Below are 19,885 nucleotides of genomic sequence, written 5' to 3'. Positions count from 1 at the left end.
ACCAAGAACAGTGTTTTCCCTATGTTATCATTATTATCATTATTCATTGACTTCTTGACTCTACAAGCTTCTTATTTATTTCTCCCATATATTTCCAAGGAAATATTTTAGATAATCCTAGCCAGAATCTTGAGTTCCAAACAATAACATCTGAGTTGTTACTAAAAATAGATGTAAATCTCTACTATCCCAACTAAGCTTTAAACTGAAGGCATCATTTGTATATCTGAAGGAAAGTAAGAGTCATCTTAAAAGATGGGTATAAATTACCAGAAGTACAGTTACCCTCCCCTAACTAGTATCTTTGGCATATTATAGACCTTACAAGACATAATTTTTAGATAAATGATACTTTATTTGATACTTATTTTTTGGGGGGGGAATGACTGGGTTGCCTCAAAATAAAATATATCCTATGACAATGACTGATACAGAACATTGAGTTTATGGAAAAAGCAGTGGTCCAGAGAAATAACTTCTTTATTTATGTCAAAGATTTTAAAAATGCTACATTTAATTTTAATATCATGATAAGCAGTATTCCCCCTGCCTGATAGGCCTCATTACACTGCAGCATGTACAGTATTTGCCTTATTTAACAATTTTTATCAATCATTTAAAAATGGGCAGTGCTCTCAAAAAAGAAAAAAAAGTGATAGATGTGTAGTGTACAGCTCCTTAGATCTACAAAAATTTGCACTCAATTGTGAAGGATAATAAAAAATAAAAGCAAAAAGGATTTTATTTATCCTGGGCCCATGATTTGATTCATTCAGCAACCAGAGACAATGATTGTTAATTTCATAAGTAACTGTAATTCCTATTCACTACAAAAATCTCTCTGTTTTTCTTCTTAATAATTGCTTACCTCTGTCCACCTACTTGGATTCATCAAATTTGTGTGAACCGTCACCTTCCTGTCACTTTGGACTCCCCTTTTAATTGTCACCTAGTGCTTACCCTTCCCATTTTTTTGTAGTGTAAAGCAATCTCAAACAGGGACCTCTTTTTAAATGTGAATATGCAAAGCAGTGATATGGAAAGATCCACCACCCCAAATAATTTCTGGACCACTGAACGGGAGAAAGAAACATTATGAATCAAAACCTTTTACTTAAATCGAATCCTTTATTTTTCAAAGTATCACGTGTTTCTTTTATTTCACTATCATAGTTTAATTCTTCACCTTCTCTTTCAGATATTCCTGTTTGAATTTTATTCATATTTACCTCACTCTTGTTCTTATTCATATCATTCATAGCATCTTACTTTATACATTTTTACTTGTACTTTTATATTATATATTGTTTCAAAATTATTTCTGAAACATTGGCCTCATATCAGGTGGCAGTAGGGGAATATAAGCCCTGGTTCTGTCTCTCCCTTTGCCCCTGCCTCTGGTCAAGTATTGTAATTTCTCTGAGCTTTAGCACCTCTCCTATAAAAGAAGAATATTTGGGGATAAATATTATAAGAAAAATTGACTATGAAATAGTGTATTTTAAAGATTTTATTTATTTATTTGACAGCGAGAGAGACAGCGAGGGAGAAAACACAAGCAGGGGGACTGGTAGAGGGAGAAGCAGGCTTCCCACAGAGCAGGGAGCCCGATGCGGGTCTCGATCCCAGAACCCTGGGATCATGACCTGAGCTGAAGGCAGATGCTTAATGACTGAGCCACCCAGGTGCCCCTGAAATAGTATATTTTATTAAATAGTTATTACATCTCTTTTTGGCAGGAATTTTATGATTTTATGACAAATGAAATATTCAAACAATATCTGTTTTTTTTTTTTAAAGATTTTATTTATTTGAGAGAGAGAACGAGAGACAGAGAGCACGAGAGGGAAGAGGGTCAGAGGGTCAGAGGGTCAGAGGGAGAAGCAGACTCCCTGCTGAGCAGGGAGCCCGATGCGGGACTCCATCCCAGGACTCCAGGATCATGACCTGAGCCGAAGGCAGTCGCTTAACCAACTGAGCCACCCAGGCGCCCTCTATTTTTCTTTTTAATTCACTTATTATGTCTCTCCCCACTAAATGTAAGCTACTTAAAAAAACAGGAACTTTGTTTTACTCACAGTTAAACTCAGAGACTTAAATATAAGCTACTTAAAAGAACAGGAAGTTAGTTTAATCACAGTTAAACTCAGAGACAGAATGGTATGATGGTATCAGGCAGAAGCTCAGAAAGAATATGCAGAATTAAATTAACAAATATTATTTCCATCTCTAAAATACCCTAGCAACTCTCATCAAGTAAAAGAACTTTATTTTGTCATTAAAATATATTAAAAATTGCTTCACTCATACTTAGGAATCCAGGGGGGGAAAATATCCTGCCATAAGTCAACTGTCTTAGATTCTTAAAGGGACAGCTTTAAAAAAATAAAATAAAATAATGCTTAAATTCATCTACCCTACTCTGCCACACCAAAGAGCTATTGGAAAATATAAGGATTTGCATGAGTAAGTCATAAAAAGCCATATTAGAGCCCTCTGGGATAATTTTTCAAAATGGTGCACCATGTTTTAACCATGTAATTCTCATTGACCTTAATGGGAGTCATGCAGCTAAAACAACATATACCTCTTTTAAAACATATCTCTAAGTGTTCTGTCACTAACGCTAGTAAGTAATAAAATGGTACAGTTTCTTTCTAGACATATCAACATTATCATGTTTATATCAGCATAATTATGAACTTTTTTGTACCATTATAGCTGGGTTTTCATCATGCTATCATTAGCTTTTTGATAGCATAAAGACCCAATTTTCAATGGATGTTGTTAGGACATTTTTCTTTTAACCATATTTGATTGTAACAAGCATTGTCCTGATAGGAAAAAATATCTTTTTATATGTACATTTGCATTAGAAATCATCCACTAAGATACTTACTTGTGTCCTTCTAAATACAGCCTTCTAATGCAGAGCTCTAGTTTGGGAAAAATATGGCAGTGTGGTGACTTTTTGTTACAAAACAAATACAGCCTCAGCACCTTGCTGGCCTGTAAATATATGATTTTTAATAAAAGAAGAATAAACGTTTAAACATTTCTTTGCCAAAATATATTAGTTATGACCTGCAATATGCCTGTAGTCCTAAATTTCTTCTACTTATAAGGTGTCCACTGTGCCAGATTGTATGATGACTTCACAATATGGGCAAATGTTCACCAGAAACCAGAAGGTGGTTTCTAATAAAGTCAGCCATTACATAATACAAAAAGCTATTACACAGTAATTCATTTCAACAGTTTCAGAATAGAAAATGATTGAAAAAAATGAATAGGCTGAATACATTAGGCTCTCTGGATTTTTTGTTACTGTTTAAGCAACACTCACAAGGTATTTTATTATCATAGGATCTTAGCACTAGGAAGGACATCAGTGACCTCACAGTTCGGCTTTTCCTTTTTTCTCCCATTTGCAGATGAGCAAACTCAGAGAGAATGACTAAAATATGTTTTTTCCTAATTAAAAAAAGTCTGTGAATATGTGGCTCTAAAAATATCATTTCACTTTTTAAATCTGTTTTTAAATGTAATTCGTACAGAGAGTTTAGAGTTTCTGGGCAAGTGTGGACCTCGCCCCTTCCCCACCCACTTACCCAAGTGAACATAAAATGAGTAAACAGTCATCTCCCTGAGTTTATAGTCATAGAGAATGTTCATTTGTTTTTAAGCAAGTATTATAAAAAGTTTCTGCTTAGCGAAGATTCTATTTATAGTGACTCAAGGCAATATTTAAGATACCCACTTCATAGTCACAGCTCAGGCAGAGACACAGGAAACTGCCTCTGCCGATCATCTCTGAGCATAAGATGACAGATGCCCTTTTCCTATAAGTAATATGTGGGAGCCATGTTATCTCCTTGGGTCTTAAGTTGTCCATGCAGAGAACTGCCAGCTAGGATCTGGAACCTCCACAGCTAAGAAGCAGTAGAATATCAACAGCGCTCAGTGGTGACCGAGGAGAAGAAAAGGTGTGTATTATGTGGGAGTGCAGGGCCTAAGACAATAGGTTTAAACAAACTGAGGGGCCATGGGGGACAGGGAAAAAGAGAAGGGAACAGGACAGGTTTGTCTATCACTGCAAGAGGTGATCACTAGAGGGACCCCAGAGTCCAAACAAAAGTTGAGAGGATGCGTGAAGTAGAATAGTGAACACATCTCAGAAATTTCACTTCCAACACACACACACACACACACACACACACACACACACACACACTCACATGCATGCACAGAAAGACTCTGTGTGGGTTGGAATAGATCACTTGGACCTGAAGTAAGGTTGTCCTGTGTGTTCTCTTACATTTTGGGTGAGTGCTTGGCTGGCTAATGGATGGACCATTTCATTTGGGACTGTACAACTACTTCCTTCCATGGTGAAGGAACAGAGCTAGAGTTAGATGTTTGAGGAAAGAACATTAGAGGCTGTAAGGAAGAAGACCAGCAGAACACAGTTGATCCAAGGATGGGGCTGGGGGGAGGAGATCTAGATTCTAGACTTATTTTAGAGAAATTCTCTTAACTATATTTGGTGAAGAGTTTTATCCACTTTGGTATTGAAAATTCATAATAGACCGCACTCTAAATAATTTAATTTGTTTTATATGCTTATGGTAATTGTATAATGGATGGTGTATAGTTATCTCTTGGTATAGTTGGCTAGATCGTTTATAATGAATATTTCTATTATCTTCATGAAGCTTATGAGGTTCTACATTATATTAATGGTATATCTTATAGGGGCACCTGGGTGGCTGAGTCGTTAAGTGTCTGCCTTCGGCTCATGGTCCTGGGATCGAGCCCCATGCCTGTTTCTCCCTCTCCCACTCCCCTTGCTTGTGTTCCTGCTCTTGCTATCTCTCTGTCTTTCAAATAATAAATAAAATCTTTAAAAAAATAATATAGCTTATATATAACATTGTATATATTATTATTATTATAGAAATGCTCTCAACTGACAAAGGCAAATAACAATTTTGTGTAATGAAAACTTATCAATGATTATCTTTTTCTAAAAGTGATACTTACTGTACATGCAGACTAAAATATCATTAAGGTTGATCAATTTAGATCGATTATCTATCTAACCAAGTGAACTCAGCATTAAAGGGTTATAGAGCCTTGTTGCATGACAAAACACTACCAAGTAGAATCAACTATTGGAAGTCCTTTAAGACACTTCCCTTCTCTCCTAGGAATCTATTTCTTGGGTCATTCCATGTAGAGGCAATGATGCATAATGCTTAATATCCTGGGCTCTAAATATGTCTTAACCAAATCCTGCTTCCATCCCTCATTACTTGTGTGACTGAACAAGTTACTTAACCTCTCCAAGCCTAGTGAAATAAGGGTAATAATAATAGTTGCCTCACCCATGTACACTGCTTAGCCAGTGGCCAGCACATAGTAAATGCTCATTAAATGTCATTATGATTATACTGCTGCTATGACTACTTTAACCTTTCTATGGACATATGATAGAGTGATTCCCCTATCTCTCTCTATTTACATCCCTGGATTCTCAATGTTGAATTTACTTTGGTGACCTGGTTTAGTTCTTATATTCTTGAAATTACTTCTTTTTATTTTATCTTCTGCTCTGTAAGAAAATGATAGCTTGCCAAACCCAGCCTGACAACCCAACCTTGACTTCTGATATTTGATGATTTACCTTGGTACTCTTTGACCCATATTACACTCTGACTTCAATTAATTCTGCTGTACTAAGTAAGTATAAGAGGTCCAAGTCCTTCTGGTTCACACTATTGGCTGGTAGACAAATGTTTTATTAGCTTTTTCATAATTTATATAATAATAACAACATTTACTATATACTGCCACAGACCTGGCAGGGAAGCTCCAGATAAAAGGTCTCAGTGGAGATATTTTTGACACAGCTGTGCCATCAGTTATGATTAGCTCACCCCGAAGAGTAATCCCAAAATAGGTCATCAATTGTCACTAAATTCCTTGGTCAGGGATTATAGCCCCAACCCAGCATGCCACCTAGCAAATGTCTATACTTGGAAGCAGAAGACAAAAAAAAAAAAAAAAAGAATGCAATATTAAAGACCAGAAAAGGAGAATGTAATGAACCCATGCAAATCTATCACTGCTACTGGGAAAGATTTCTCAAAATGATTGCCACATTTATCTAGCAACTATTTATCTATTTATCTCTGTCTCTATCTCTGTCTCATAACCATCCTTTTGTTTGTGGTTTTAGCCACTGTTTGTATACCTTGGATATGTAGACATTACTTTGTAAGAATTCTGCACAATGAGTATTCAGATACACATTCACAGAGGTTTTGTAAAACCAGGTTGTTTTACGAATCTCACAAACTTTCTACTCAAAAGCGGAATGGAATGTGGAGGTATAAAGGACAGTGGCTAGTATGCTTGCTTCCTAGGACTTTAATGCTCTATAGCTGTTGCCAGAGTTTGTACTCTGTGTCACAGGTTGGGTTCTCTGGACTTTGAGATTGAGACTAGTTTGGAGTAGGGGGTGTTTATTAGAGGTCAATACCTATGGAAGGGACAAGAAGGAAGTAGGGTTAGATGATGGGACAAATTGAACTATGATAAAAGCCTAAGAAAGCTTTGGTCTAACTGCTAGAATATGTCCCAATAAGCTGGCAAAGCTGGACCTTTATACTTATGTCTTCATCAGTCGTTGGATATGGACCATCCCAGGAAGGGTGAAGCTTGGCCTTGACAGGGGGAGGCCGTGTAAAAACAGCATTCCTGGCATCTGGGCAGCAACTCTCTTCTTGAGAATACAGGCGGTGAATCTCCTGGTCCACCATTACCAGCTTGCAGACAACTGATCACTTGTATTTTGATATCTCATAGCTAGAACAGAACACTTGGCATAACAGTTGCTTCTCTCTTCTCATCCTTCCCCCTTTATACCACTACCACCCCTCCTGCCTTCTCCCCCTAGAACACACTTCCAGGGGAGCTAGAGGGCAGGCCCTGTGCTAGTCATCTTGCATAATTCCTTTATTCAGATGAGAAAGGATGCTATAAAGTTCAAGGTCATATATTTAGTACAGAGGTAGAGCCTAAACCCAGCTGATCCAAGATCTGTCTGTAAATCCCGTATATTAGCCACTGAACTATGTTGCCTCCACATGAAGTCACTCAGACACCACATCCATGAAGATCAGGATTTTAATCTGGCATGTTTATATATGGACACCATACTTTTCAAGTCAGTCTGTCAAAAGGCATGCTCTATTTCCTCATTTTACTTTTCACTTCCTTGGTTAGTCAGCAGAAATTTCCATATACATTGCCACATTTATAAAAAATGGATGACAGGTATCAGAAGTAGATTGCTGGTAAAAAAAAGAAAAAGAAAAGAAATTTTGGAGTGTATGCAGTATTTTGCTCATAAAGGATGACGTACATTTCTTAATACTGCAGATAAATTTGCCAGTCTTAAGCACTCTGATGACTATACTAAAAATCTGCAGTCTCTCATATCAATTTCTTGACTGCCTATTCCTGGAGAGCAGTATTCAAAATTTATTATTTCTGTGAGTTGAAATTTTCCTGTGTAGATGCACTATATAAACCTTTTTTTTTTTTTTTTCAGTCAGATCTTCTTTTACACATAGCTATCTTCAGCTTCTCTTTTAGCTGGTAGTATCTATCACTAATCAGAAGTCTGAGTCCAAGTTATAAAACACCTGTCAGCTGGCCTTTCCTCAGGTTAAACTTCTATGGCAGGATCACAGATATATGTTTCTCTGAAATGTGCCTGCACCCCAGTAGAGACTCTAGCTAAAGCTAGAGAAGAACTGGTCTAAATTTTCCACAATTAAATGTCAAGCCACCACTCCCCAGCCTAGCCCATTTAGATTGTAGTAGAAAATAGAAAAAGCAAGCAAGTTTTGGGCCTTTTCTTCCATTTATATACAAGATGATTTGGAGAGCAGAAGGCATAGAGGAATTTTATAGCAACGAAGGTCTGTTTTGTTAAGGAATTATCATAACTTGTTCAATTTTAGAACTCTTTGACACATCTTTTGGCAGAGGGACACACACACACACACACACACACAAACATGCAGAATGATCTAATTGTCATTTCCCAAGGTTAGACTAAGGTTGCACTAATGCTTCACAGTACGGGACTGGAGCCATTCAGCTACTGTGAGCCAGAAGATCCTGAGACTAGTGGCTCACTCATTTTATAATTTACAATATAGAGTGACATGCAAATAGATAAAAAAGGCTTTGCCATTTTCTTGGTGGTGAGGAACTTTCACATCAGTATCGTGAAGAATTTATCAGCTACCTGTTTCTTCATTGTTTCATATCACTGTCATTAAGCCACTTATTAGTCAAGTTCTCTTCAGTATAAATTGAACACCTTAATCCATCCAGTTTTAATCCCCATAAAAGATTATTTCACAGAATATTGTTGAGTAGTGTATTCCCTTTCTGCTTTTCCCAGTACTCATGGGCATTTCTAGCATATAAGACAAACACTCTTACTACAGTTATATTAAGATACTGAATAGGAGACACTACATTAAAGTTATATAATTTTTTTTTTCCTTTGTGTTGCATCTCTGATCTGAGATTCCCTTCTGTCAACCATGCTACACAGAGTTTGACTGAATGTGCTGGCTATGTTCCTCTCTATTGCTCACTTTGGAACTATAGTCATTAGTGTTCTCTCTTCACAGGACGTCCTGATTCTTGGAGGGTCACACAAATAGCTGTCCAATGCAGAAGAATAGAATTCTCTGCCACTGTAACCAATCCTCTTCATGCTTGAACTGAAATCTACTCGAGCTATTGGTTTCTGAAAATCTATCAGTTATCCACTGTTGGAACCAAATCACTCAGGTGGATTAAAACTGTAGATATGTAGGCTCCACTCCCCCCCTCCCACCCAACCATATTGAATTGGAATCTCTAGAGAGAGAGTCTGGGAATCTGCTTTGTAACAAAGACCTGAGTGACCCTTAGGCATATGAAAATTTGAGAACCATTGAATCATCAGAGGATAGTTAACCTATTTTCAGTCTATGGCTCAATATCAAAGAACTCTTGATAATGTAAGGAGCCTGGGGACATCTGGTCACAATGGCTTGTCAGAAGCTGTTTTGAAGCATGCCTCCACTCTTACCATTTAAAAGTGAAAGATAAAATATAAAAAGAAAACATCCTAACACAAAGCCTGGTTCAAAAACAAACCAAACATCTCCTTGGACTAGAAAAATTGGAAATTGTGGCTGAATATAAATGACTTTTGGGCTCCTGAGCCAGAAGCTGGTAGCGGGGTAGGGGCTCAGTTCCTCTGTTCCAGCTCTACTGCTTGAAGCAAGGGGATGCCTAGGGCTCTCAGCTCATGAAAGAAGCTAGAATTCACAGTATCCGAATTATGGTTTTATGCAAATTATGGGCTTAGGGAGGCAGAAGGATAAAGAACTGTCCTGTGATCAGAACTAAGCCAAGAGAAAGAGAAAGAAAAACCAAAAACAAAATCAAACCAAACCAACCAACCAAACAAACAAAAAAACCTCCTACTCATAATGACCCTGAAAACCCGTTATCTAAGACAATTGAAGAAATTGCATGTAAAGGAAGACAACATCATCCACAGTTAACAAAATCAATAATTAAAAGACGGCTTCACTTCAGATAAAACTTAATGTCAAGTGCCAGTGACTGAAAAATGAAAATAAATGTAATATGTGTATGATGCTAGTTGCAAGGGCCCAGAGGGAAACAATGTCCCTCTCCGATTCCCTCTCCCCACCCCCACCCCTCAGCATCCTGTTTTCCAAGGTCTTCAGTGACCGCTCAGGATTTACAGCCCCATGTCACAGTTCTGTTAACTCACCTCAACAGAATTCAGAGATGATAACAAAGACTTAAAAGGAGAGCACTACTTCATTTTTAGAAATAGGGTCACTGAGATAAAATTAATGCTTGAAGCTAAAGCTTAATTCTAAGTTTAAAAGAAAAGCAACAACAAAAAGTTCTCCTTGCTCATTGACTTAGTCATTCGGCTCATTAACTCTTTTCTCTAAGACTAAGTGTGCATCTTGGATGACGTTGCAGTATTTAGAGCCCTAATGTGTTATGTCCATCATTTGTCTGCAGATGTGGAATAAAGGATACTCTGAGCTTTCTCACTTCCGAGGCCACATTTTGCATAGCGTGGCACCTCTTTTGTAAGTATAAATGATACAGGAGTTTTTTGACTTCCCAGGTGTCACAGTCAACTACGTAGGGTCCAATAGCAAATCATGTTTTAAACTGATTGCAGAGGAGGTGACCAGGAGATAAACCGGCTAAGGAGACTCAGCCATTCAGAAGGCAGCAACATGAATTATCTACCCATAAGTGATGTCTTTTCATGTGAGACCTAATAACATCATTCCAGAAAATGGTTTTTGTGACCTCTTACTTGTAGGATATCCAGGAATTATCTGCATGAAGGCATTGACAAGGAGATGGATATGGTGCCTCAGGCTTGATTCTCACATTAAACATGATAAAGACATGTAACACATGATGGGATATCTAATAAAATATTTTAGAGTTACCTAATTTTTCATGAAAAGTAATAACAAAAAATTGTTTTAAAAAATCATAGGCTCAATCAGTTTTTATCTCAGTCGCAGATCCCACCACAAAATCTTTAGCTCTGTGATAGTTTTATGGGGAGTACCTATATTGCACATAAACATATATATTGCATATATTGCATTGTTCTCAAGTTTATGAAGATTGTAGGCAAATACTTCATCATGTTTCATCTCCTGAGTCAAATGGGAAAGGTGAAAATATTGTAGGCGACTAAGGTTGTCCAAGAGCAGATTGTAGGAAGAAATTAAATAACCCTTTACTCTTGTTTCCTTCTCTTCTTCCTTATTCTTCCTTTGCTTCCTTCCCTCTTTTCTTCCTATAACTGAAAAATTCATTCAAGTCTTCAGATTTTTACTCTATACTAACTAGATGTATGCTGAGAATATAAAAACAGAAAGGGGCAATCTAATTTTATCTTGATGTTGCTTTCAAGAGGATTACACAAAGCACTATTTGAATACAGGAGATGCACTAGATTCTGCCTGCAGTAGTAAGGAAAGTGGAGCAAAGAATTTAAGGAATTACCTGAGACCTGGAGGATTAGTATAAATTTGCCATACAGGGAAGTAGGGGCAGATAAAGAGGAAGGTGGTCTATAAAGGAGACATAGGCAAGAGAAAGCATGTATTTTCAAGCAATTACAAGGAAGTCAGGTTTTTCCTTAGTAATAATACCATCTTGGTTAACTTTATGCATCATTTGGCTAGGTTATATTTCCCAGGTGTTTGGTCAGACTCGAGTCTACGTGTTCCTATGAAGGTGTGTGGATAATGTGTGTGGGCCTCATTCAATCAGTTGAAGGCCTTAAGAGCAAAAGCAGGTTTCTTGGAGAAGATAGAATGCTGGGAATTTTTCCTAAAGACTGTAACATAACAATTCTGCCTATATTTCTGCCTTATAATCCAGCATGCTGGTCTGCCCTGCAAATATAAGACTTGTTAGTCCCCACAATCCAATGATTCGATTCTTTAAAATCTTTTTCTTTCTTCCTTCCTTCCTTTCTTCCTTTTCTTTCCCCTTCCTCCCTCCCTCTCTCTGTCTTCCTCCTTCCCTCCCTCCTCCCTCCTTCCCTCCCCCTTCACTCCTATTGACCTCTTTCTCTGAAAACTGTTTACTGATACAAATACTAATACATAGGGAGTATTGGTTGTGCTATGCCCATTTCCATGGCTCATTTGATTAACTTCTCATTATAACCACTTAAGTGAGATAAAGACAAAGAGAAACTGAGACTTAAAGAAAAACAAAAACAAAAAACTTGCCTAAAGACAGTGATGGAGCTGTGATTTCAACTGTTTTGTGTGACTCTACCTTCACTTTTAATTACTATACTCTTCTTTAGACTCTAAGTTGTGGAGGGGCACCCGGGTGGCACAGTTGGTTAAGCGTCTGACTCTTGGTTTTGTCTCAGGTCCTGATCTTAAGGTCGTGATCTCTGGGTGGTGGGATCCAGCCCTGTATCAGGCTCTGTGCTGAGCAGAGTCTGCTGAAGTTTCTCTCTCCCTCTCCCTCTGCCCCTCCCCACCTCGTGCGTCTCTTTCAAATAAATAAATAAATAAGTCTTTAAAAAAAAAAAAAAGAATCTAAGTTGTGGAGAGCTAATACATAAAATCCAAAGCGGGGGCGGGGGCTATATGCTCAGTATGAAAAAGATCATCTTCCTACAGACGAAAGATTGGAGACCAAAGAGATTGTTTAAAAATCACGAGTTAATCTTTTCGATAAAATTTTCCAAAGCACCGAAGGTCCCATTTGACACCTTTCAGTCATTTGATTGCCAGATGGCTTCTCTTTAGCATATTCAGTGTGCTTCTCTTTTCTAAAACCGTTTGACCTGATTGTTGATTGACTCTAAATCCACTGTTCTCTTCCTCAATTCCTTTATATTGAAAAAATGATGTCAGAAAAAAGAAAGCCACTCTTGAGACATCAAAATCACTATAATGGGATTAGCCATGCACAGGAGTGTATGTGTGTTTTCAGTTAATATTAACATTAACAAGTAGATAATAACAAAGCTATGCGTTCAGTTCTGCTAAAACATGCAGCCTCAGACCCTGCCCTCCACAAAGTTATAATCTAGTAAAACATGTTCAAAAGTAATTATAATACAAGAAAAGTACAAAAAATGTCTAATGAGAATTGAAGATAGTATTCTGTTATTAAAAAGGGACCACCACATCTTATGTAGTTAAAAAATTAGTAAATCCAGGGCGCCTGGGTGGCTCAGTTGGTTAAGCGACTGCCTTCGGCTCAGGTCATGATCCTGGAATCCCGGGATCGAGTCCCGCATAGGGCTCCCTGCTGAGCAGGGAGTCTGCTTCTCCCTCTGACCCTCTTCCCTCTCATGCTATCTCTCATTCTCTCTCTCTCAAATAAATAAATAAAATCTTAAAAAAAAAATAAAAAATAAAAATTGCCTTTAAAAAGAAATTAGTAAATCAAGAAGATATTTTAGGTATAACTAAGATTTAAACTTTTTTTCCTATGATTTGGAGGATTTTAATCCAGAGTGGTTTTTACAACAATGAAATATTATTTTATTGAAAGTTTATATTTCTTTTGCCTATTTCATTGGTTCCCAGACAACAGGAAAGGCTTTGATGCTTCCTATCAGTCAATTCTTTAGATTCCCATCTATGGCAATCTGTTCTGCTCCTCATTTTCCCTTCTTCCTTCTTCTTCTCACACTCATCTTATTTTGGCTGTCACTGCCAGATTCTTCTTCCCACTCCTCTGTTGCATGGATAGGGAGAAGATGTTACATAGAATCAGAAGGATGTGTTCTAGAGTCCCAGCATCACTACTTACTTCCGGTATGACCTTTAAGTCGCCTATAAGAGATTCATGATGACCATTCTTTGATGTATATTGTAAGAGCTCAATGAATATTCATTCTCTTAAAATCTTTTGGTGGTTTCCCATTGCACATTGTATAAATTTTCAAGTGATTTAGTATTTTAGTGTGAAAAGGAATGACTTATGCAATTTGGTCCTAACCTACTGACCATAGTCCACTTGGGCTGTTATAACAGAATACCACAGAGTGGATGGTTTATAAATAACAGAAATTTATGTCTCACAGTTCTGAAGGTAGAAAGAGCAAGATTAAGGCACAGGTGGTTTTGGTGTCTGCTGAGAACCTGCTTCCTCATTCATCAGTGGGCTCCTTTTCACTGTGTCCTCATGTGGCAAAAAGGACAAGGGAGTTCTCTATGATCTTTTCTGTAAGGGCACTAATTCCATTCCTGAGAGCTCCACCCTTATTACCGAATCACTTTCCAAACCCTTCATCTCCAAATACTATCACAATGGGGACTAGGTTTCAACAGATGAATTTTGAGGGGAAATAAACATTCAGTCTATAGGACTACACTTCCAGTCATTGCTCTGGGCCACTTTGATTAAGGACCTTCTGCTAAATGAAAACCAGTCCATTTATTGTTCTAACAGGAAATCATTTTTCCCCATCAGCTTTGGTTCTTTATCAGATAAACAGATTTTGTGGGGTCTAAAGTTTATGCAACTTGGGAGATCTTCTTTAAGAAGGATCGGAAGGAGGGAGAGAGGAGGGAAGTTATGAGTACAACATAGAGTACAGGTTTGGGGAGGGACCCATGCACCTTAAAGTTCATTTGCTTCCTACTCAATCTTTCTCTGCCCATTGCACATTTTGATCAGTTATATCCTTTCCCTTTTCTCTGCCTATTAAATATAACCTACTGTCAACTGAAATAGTACCTCCTCTCTGAAGACTGCCAAGTGTTTCATGCCCACTGCAATATTTTTCTCCTCTGAATTCTTCTAGCACTTATTATCTGCACCCTTAACTTAGGCTGCATTGCATATTGACTTATACAGTTACTTAAGTTGATGTGCGTATATGATTTTACAAGATGTCTAATTTGATTACTGATTCCCTGGGTATTGGTTCTGTTCCAACCCCCACCCCACTTTAGTGTTTTGTGTATGTAGGTGGTATTTGTTTGCTGATCTATATCAAAGATATTTCCAAGATCCTTTTTTTAGTGAAAAGACAGTACAAATTGTTTTTGTTTTATTTAAATATAATTTGTTCCAATTATAATTCCAAAGGCACCAAACCCACCCAATTAAGATTAAATAAAGCTCTTTTTATTTACATGTCATATAAAATGTATTAAGTAAACTAAATTGATATATACAATAGATTTCTTCTAAAAATTAATGCTGATGAGAATTATGGGGCATCTGCCTTTCATTTTTTATTACATTTCAATACATTTATATGAGGGTAATTTTCTCGAATTTTTTACTAAACAGTCAGCTCAGTGCATTTTATAGTGTCTTTTCCAAAAGAAGTCTACTTCTAAAATAGTGTTATCCATATGAAAGAGGGTGTATTTCTAAATGAAGTGTCATTAAAAGCGGCAGGAAGGAGAGCATTTATGCACCATGTCTTAAACCATCCTTCCTTCATTTGTACTGCTGTGGAAGTATATTTCTTAAGCCCTTGATGTGACTATATCAGCAAAATATAATAAATTAACATGAGTAATCCTCGACTTTTATTATACTGTATCTTTTCACATGAAAAGCATATAAGTAGGCATGAAATACCATGAATTTTCTACCCCTAACTGCATTATATAAAGAGCTGTCGTAGGCATATGAAGTGCTTTTAATCTGAATGAACTTCATTAGCTTTGGATTTAGTTGTGCATTCAGGGTACAAGTTGAAAGGCCTGTTTGCTCAGGCTTTTCTTAGAGTTTGCCTGAGCGATGCAGAAGGGATATAGTCAGATGGGACAGATGTGGTTAAAGAAATAATTAGAAGAAGCACTTTTGAACACTGGCAGAAATCTATTTAACACAAGAGGCATTTCATCTAGAACTGATCAGGAATTGTCTTCTGGGAGCTTCTAGTCAGGCCTTCAGGAGAAGGCCTCTTTTACCTCTGGACCAAGAGGAACCCCAGACCAGGCGCAATATGTGGGAGCATGTGGGGTCCAGGAGAGGGGAAAGGCACCCCAGCACAACAAGAACCAGGGGCAAGTATCAAAGGCCTGCTCGGGGCCAGGCGTTACCCTAGCCGTTGTACACATCTTATTTAAGCCTCGCAACACCCCAGTGAGGTGGATATGGTGACTTTCCTCATTCTGCAGATGTCCTCTGAAGGTCAGAGAGGTGAACTAACTTGCCCAGGGCTACAGCATTAGGTGTAGGCAGAGCTGAGATGTGAAGCCAGACAGTCTGGCTCTGGAGACACTCTGTAACGTCTCTGGGGTGCAGAGTGCCCAGAATAAATTAGTGATTAAGAAGACAAGGACTCTATGTTAAAGAAGTTTACATTTTATTGAGGGATGGCTGTTATCTAAAAGCAGAATAATGCATTCCTACTAATATACGACGTAAGCAGTGCTTATAAGTAAAATAAAGGGAAATTAAAAGATAAAAGACATTAAAAGTTGAAATAAAGATACTGTCCACATAGAAGACAACAACTCTGCTAACCCACATGTGGCCCTGAGGCCCCCAGTAGCTCCGGAGTGAATCCAGGCAAACACAGGCACGCGCACGCATGTGTGTATGGGGCACAGGGGTGGAAGGGGGCAATTACCATTCTCAAGAATCCCTAATCTGGCAGTGAGTCAGTCATGTAAAAAAATAAATATGTCACAGATCAGAGTAAGTCCTGGGAGAAGGGAATTGAAGCCCACAGCAACAGGAGTTTTACTAACGCTGGTACTCAGGAAGGACTTCCTGGAGGAGGTGATGATGTTTAGATACGGAGTTTGTAGCATCTCACTCTACATTAATGGGAGGCAGAGGAGGAATGCCGGATGGAAGAGCAGAAGCAAAGTGAAGGTGATGGCTAGCCCAGCACATACTCAGTGCATCTGTCCATACGGCCTGGTATAGATGGCTGTCAGGGCAGCACTGCACAAGCAGGGAAATGTGAAAAGGTAAGGGGTGGGAGATCAAAATCACACAGCCGGGTAAAAGCCATGCTGCGAAGGCATTATAATGTCTCGGCAATGCCTTGCATCTTTTATTGGAAACTCTGGGGCTTACCTGGGGCTCTCCTGTCCAGGGGCTGCTTGCTCAGAGAAGTGTTGTAGAAGATTCCTCTTATGGAAAGATAGGGAAGGAGGGAAGGCCAGAGACCAGGTGAACCAGCTCACACATTAATATTCTGGTTTAAATGAGAAGAAGCAATGGCTTGAATTCAATAAAGGATGGGAGGAATATAGAATATGGAATAGAAAGATAGCCCAGTGGATCTTTTTCACTTAGAAAGCACACAGGAAATACACACAGAAAATCTCACCTTCCATATCAGCCCAACTGAACAAGGGGAAAGGTTCTCCCATTATACTTAATTGACAGTTGGTTCACTCTGCGCAATGCAGCATTAGGTATCCTTCCTACTAAAATCTCACCAACTAATGAAATAAATTATGACAGATGAAGAAATCACACCATTCCTCTTCAAATTCTATGTCAAAGAACAGGTCAGAATCAAACACACTGGCATGTCAGTCTTCAACGTTGGTACTTCTAGTGCATTTAAATACTTCTCTGTTATTTGCAGAAATGTGATGTCCTTTAAATAAAGTAATGACCTTATTAACCCACTCTTATTAGGATATATACAAACTTCAACAGTTTTTGGTGATGATTAACAGAGTTATATATAGTATATGTAATGGTATCTGGCATATAGTAAGTGCTAGGAAACTATAAGCTATTATTATCATTATCATTCCTATTCGCAGTAGTACTGTTAGTGTCCTGGGCTAGGGTGTTTAGTCTGATTTAATGCTGTTCCTATGATCAACTACAGATGTTTGCAAGGAGGCTGGCCAGGGTTGTAGATGCAGCGCACTGATGATCAGTGGAGCTAACTGGAATCCAATGAGATAATCTAGCATCTACCATCAGTGACTTAACCACCTTCACAATACAGAAACCCAGAAGCTTGTCTAACAAGTTTATTTTCACAGGTGAACATTTGCAAATATGAATACGACTTTAATTAGAAAAAACAACATGATAAGGATACTCAGCACTGTGATCCACAATGAAAGCAAATCCCGCTGTCTTCAAGCCAGTGGGTGTTATTCTTGCATAAGAACCCTAGGATCGTGCCCTTAATTAGCTAATTATTTAGAAATTAGAAAGGAATCACTTAACAAGGAACACACACCCCATGATACAAGTGACATGAGTGGTGAGTAAATTTACTTTCAAGAATTAATAAAGAGTGTCAATGAACTACATATGGTATTCATGTGTAATTAAAAACAAATTACAGTGCAGAGAAACATGAAACATGCTAGTAAATTAATCTCCTCAATTAAACCAAAAAAAAGTCTCCCAAAATTTTTGATAGAAAACATATGTATTTTCTGCATGAAATATGGAAATGATTTCCCTCTGTCTGACTCAGTGTTTGTTTAAAAGAATCAACAAGATTGCAGCCATATATGGGGAATATTTCACTGACACGTGAGCAAGAAGACCTTGAACAACAGCAGCAGAAAACAGGCCCCTCCTCATTTGCTTTGGCAGCATTTCCCCCTAAGTATTTAAACACAGTATAGTTGAACAAGTAAAAGTAATCTACCGTGAATAGTATTCCACCTTTTTTTTTCAGTTTTCTGTATAGTAATAAATACAACATTCCAGATGTATAACAGGAAGCAGAATCACTTAGATTTATGAGGTACTCTCTCCCATTTCCTTGCAAAAGAGAGAATCCTGGACCTGGTGGGCTGTGTTCTCCTGGAAAGCAATCCCAGCTTATGCTCTGTGAAACTCACGGTAAGCCTCAATTAGCAATGAAATACCACAAACCTCACTGTTGAAGAATAGTGGGACTCTAACCAAGTAATAAGGGTAACACTCCAGGGAAAATATGATCCCCAAATTCTCTATGTTATACTCGGTGGAATTTATTTGAACCTCATCTTACTACTTTTGACATCATCTGTGTTGTCATGCATTTATCTGTGTGATGGCTAAAGCTGGCCGCTTATTTCATAACCTTTACCACTCCTCTTCCAAAATAAGCAACCCATAAGGACACAAAAAGGAAAAACATACAAATAAGAGGAAGCTGAGAGGAGGGTAGGAAAAATCAGGATAAATAATAGAAGATAGAGCCAAGTATAAAATTAATGCACAAATAATTTAATTCCTTACATGGCTTTTTAGAAATTAGCTACAGATTTGCCTCTGAGCTTCCTAATAATTAATCCAAAGACAGAAACGTGGTCAGTTACTTAACACACAATTCAAAAATGAATTTTTTCACATGCAGAAAAATGAAGATTTTCACGTGCAGGAAGAACCCATGTAGGATAGTGAACAATGTGCCAAGGTATAAAAGAAGCCAATTAATGCGTACCATGTGCTACCAGCATCTTTATAGTAAATCTAAAGACAGGTTCTCCATGACTTCTTAAAAATGTTTCAGTATGGCCTGCTGGCATAAGCCTACATACCAGTCAAAATAATCTGGTTTAGCTTTCCATGACCTGGATTATCCCAAGGACATCCTTTGGATTTTGGAAGGGCTAAAAAGACTTTAATTAGTAGTTCTTAAATTGTGGACCCCAGACCTGCAACATTAGCATCACCTGGGAACTTATTAGAAATACAAATGTTTAGGTTCCACCTCAGACCTTCTGCATAAGAAATTCTGGGAGTGAGGCCCAGCAATTAATCAATTAAACTGCACGTTGGAGAAAGATAACAAGGTGAATTTATAGTTGAAAAATGCAAATAAAACATGTTTATACAACATATACCTTTTAGTGTTTCTGGAGTATATACTGTGAAACGAATGACTTGGTCAAAGGAAACTGAATGGACAGAGGAAAGAATTTATGAATTTAGAGGGTGTTTCAGAAAAGAGTTGTTATTTTAGGAAATCTTAAGTACTTAGTAGAGAAGGTGAGGAATGGAGTGATAAAAAGGCTGTGAGAGGGGATAGGTTATGTGACTCATGACAAAACTATGTGATCCTGAGCGTAGTTGGTTCTGCTTTTACGTGAAACAAAAATACGCAACACCAACAGCTGTATTTCAAAGATTGCATCTGCTCAACCATAGCAGAGTCAGTCATGACTTCAGTGTTGTGAGAAATGCTTCATGAAACAAGGTGTATTGATTTGCGGTTCTGAATGTTCAAAGGGAGACCAGCCATGGAAGGTCAAATATATTGCACTGCTTGGTTCATTATCATTAGGTATGTAATTACATATTA

The sequence above is a fragment of the Zalophus californianus genome, chromosome 12 (genome assembly GCF_009762305.2).
Source record: "Zalophus californianus isolate mZalCal1 chromosome 12, mZalCal1.pri.v2, whole genome shotgun sequence".
In the NCBI taxonomy this organism is placed as follows: Eukaryota; Metazoa; Chordata; class Mammalia; order Carnivora; family Otariidae; genus Zalophus; species Zalophus californianus.
Note: the sequence above shows the minus strand (reverse complement) of the source record.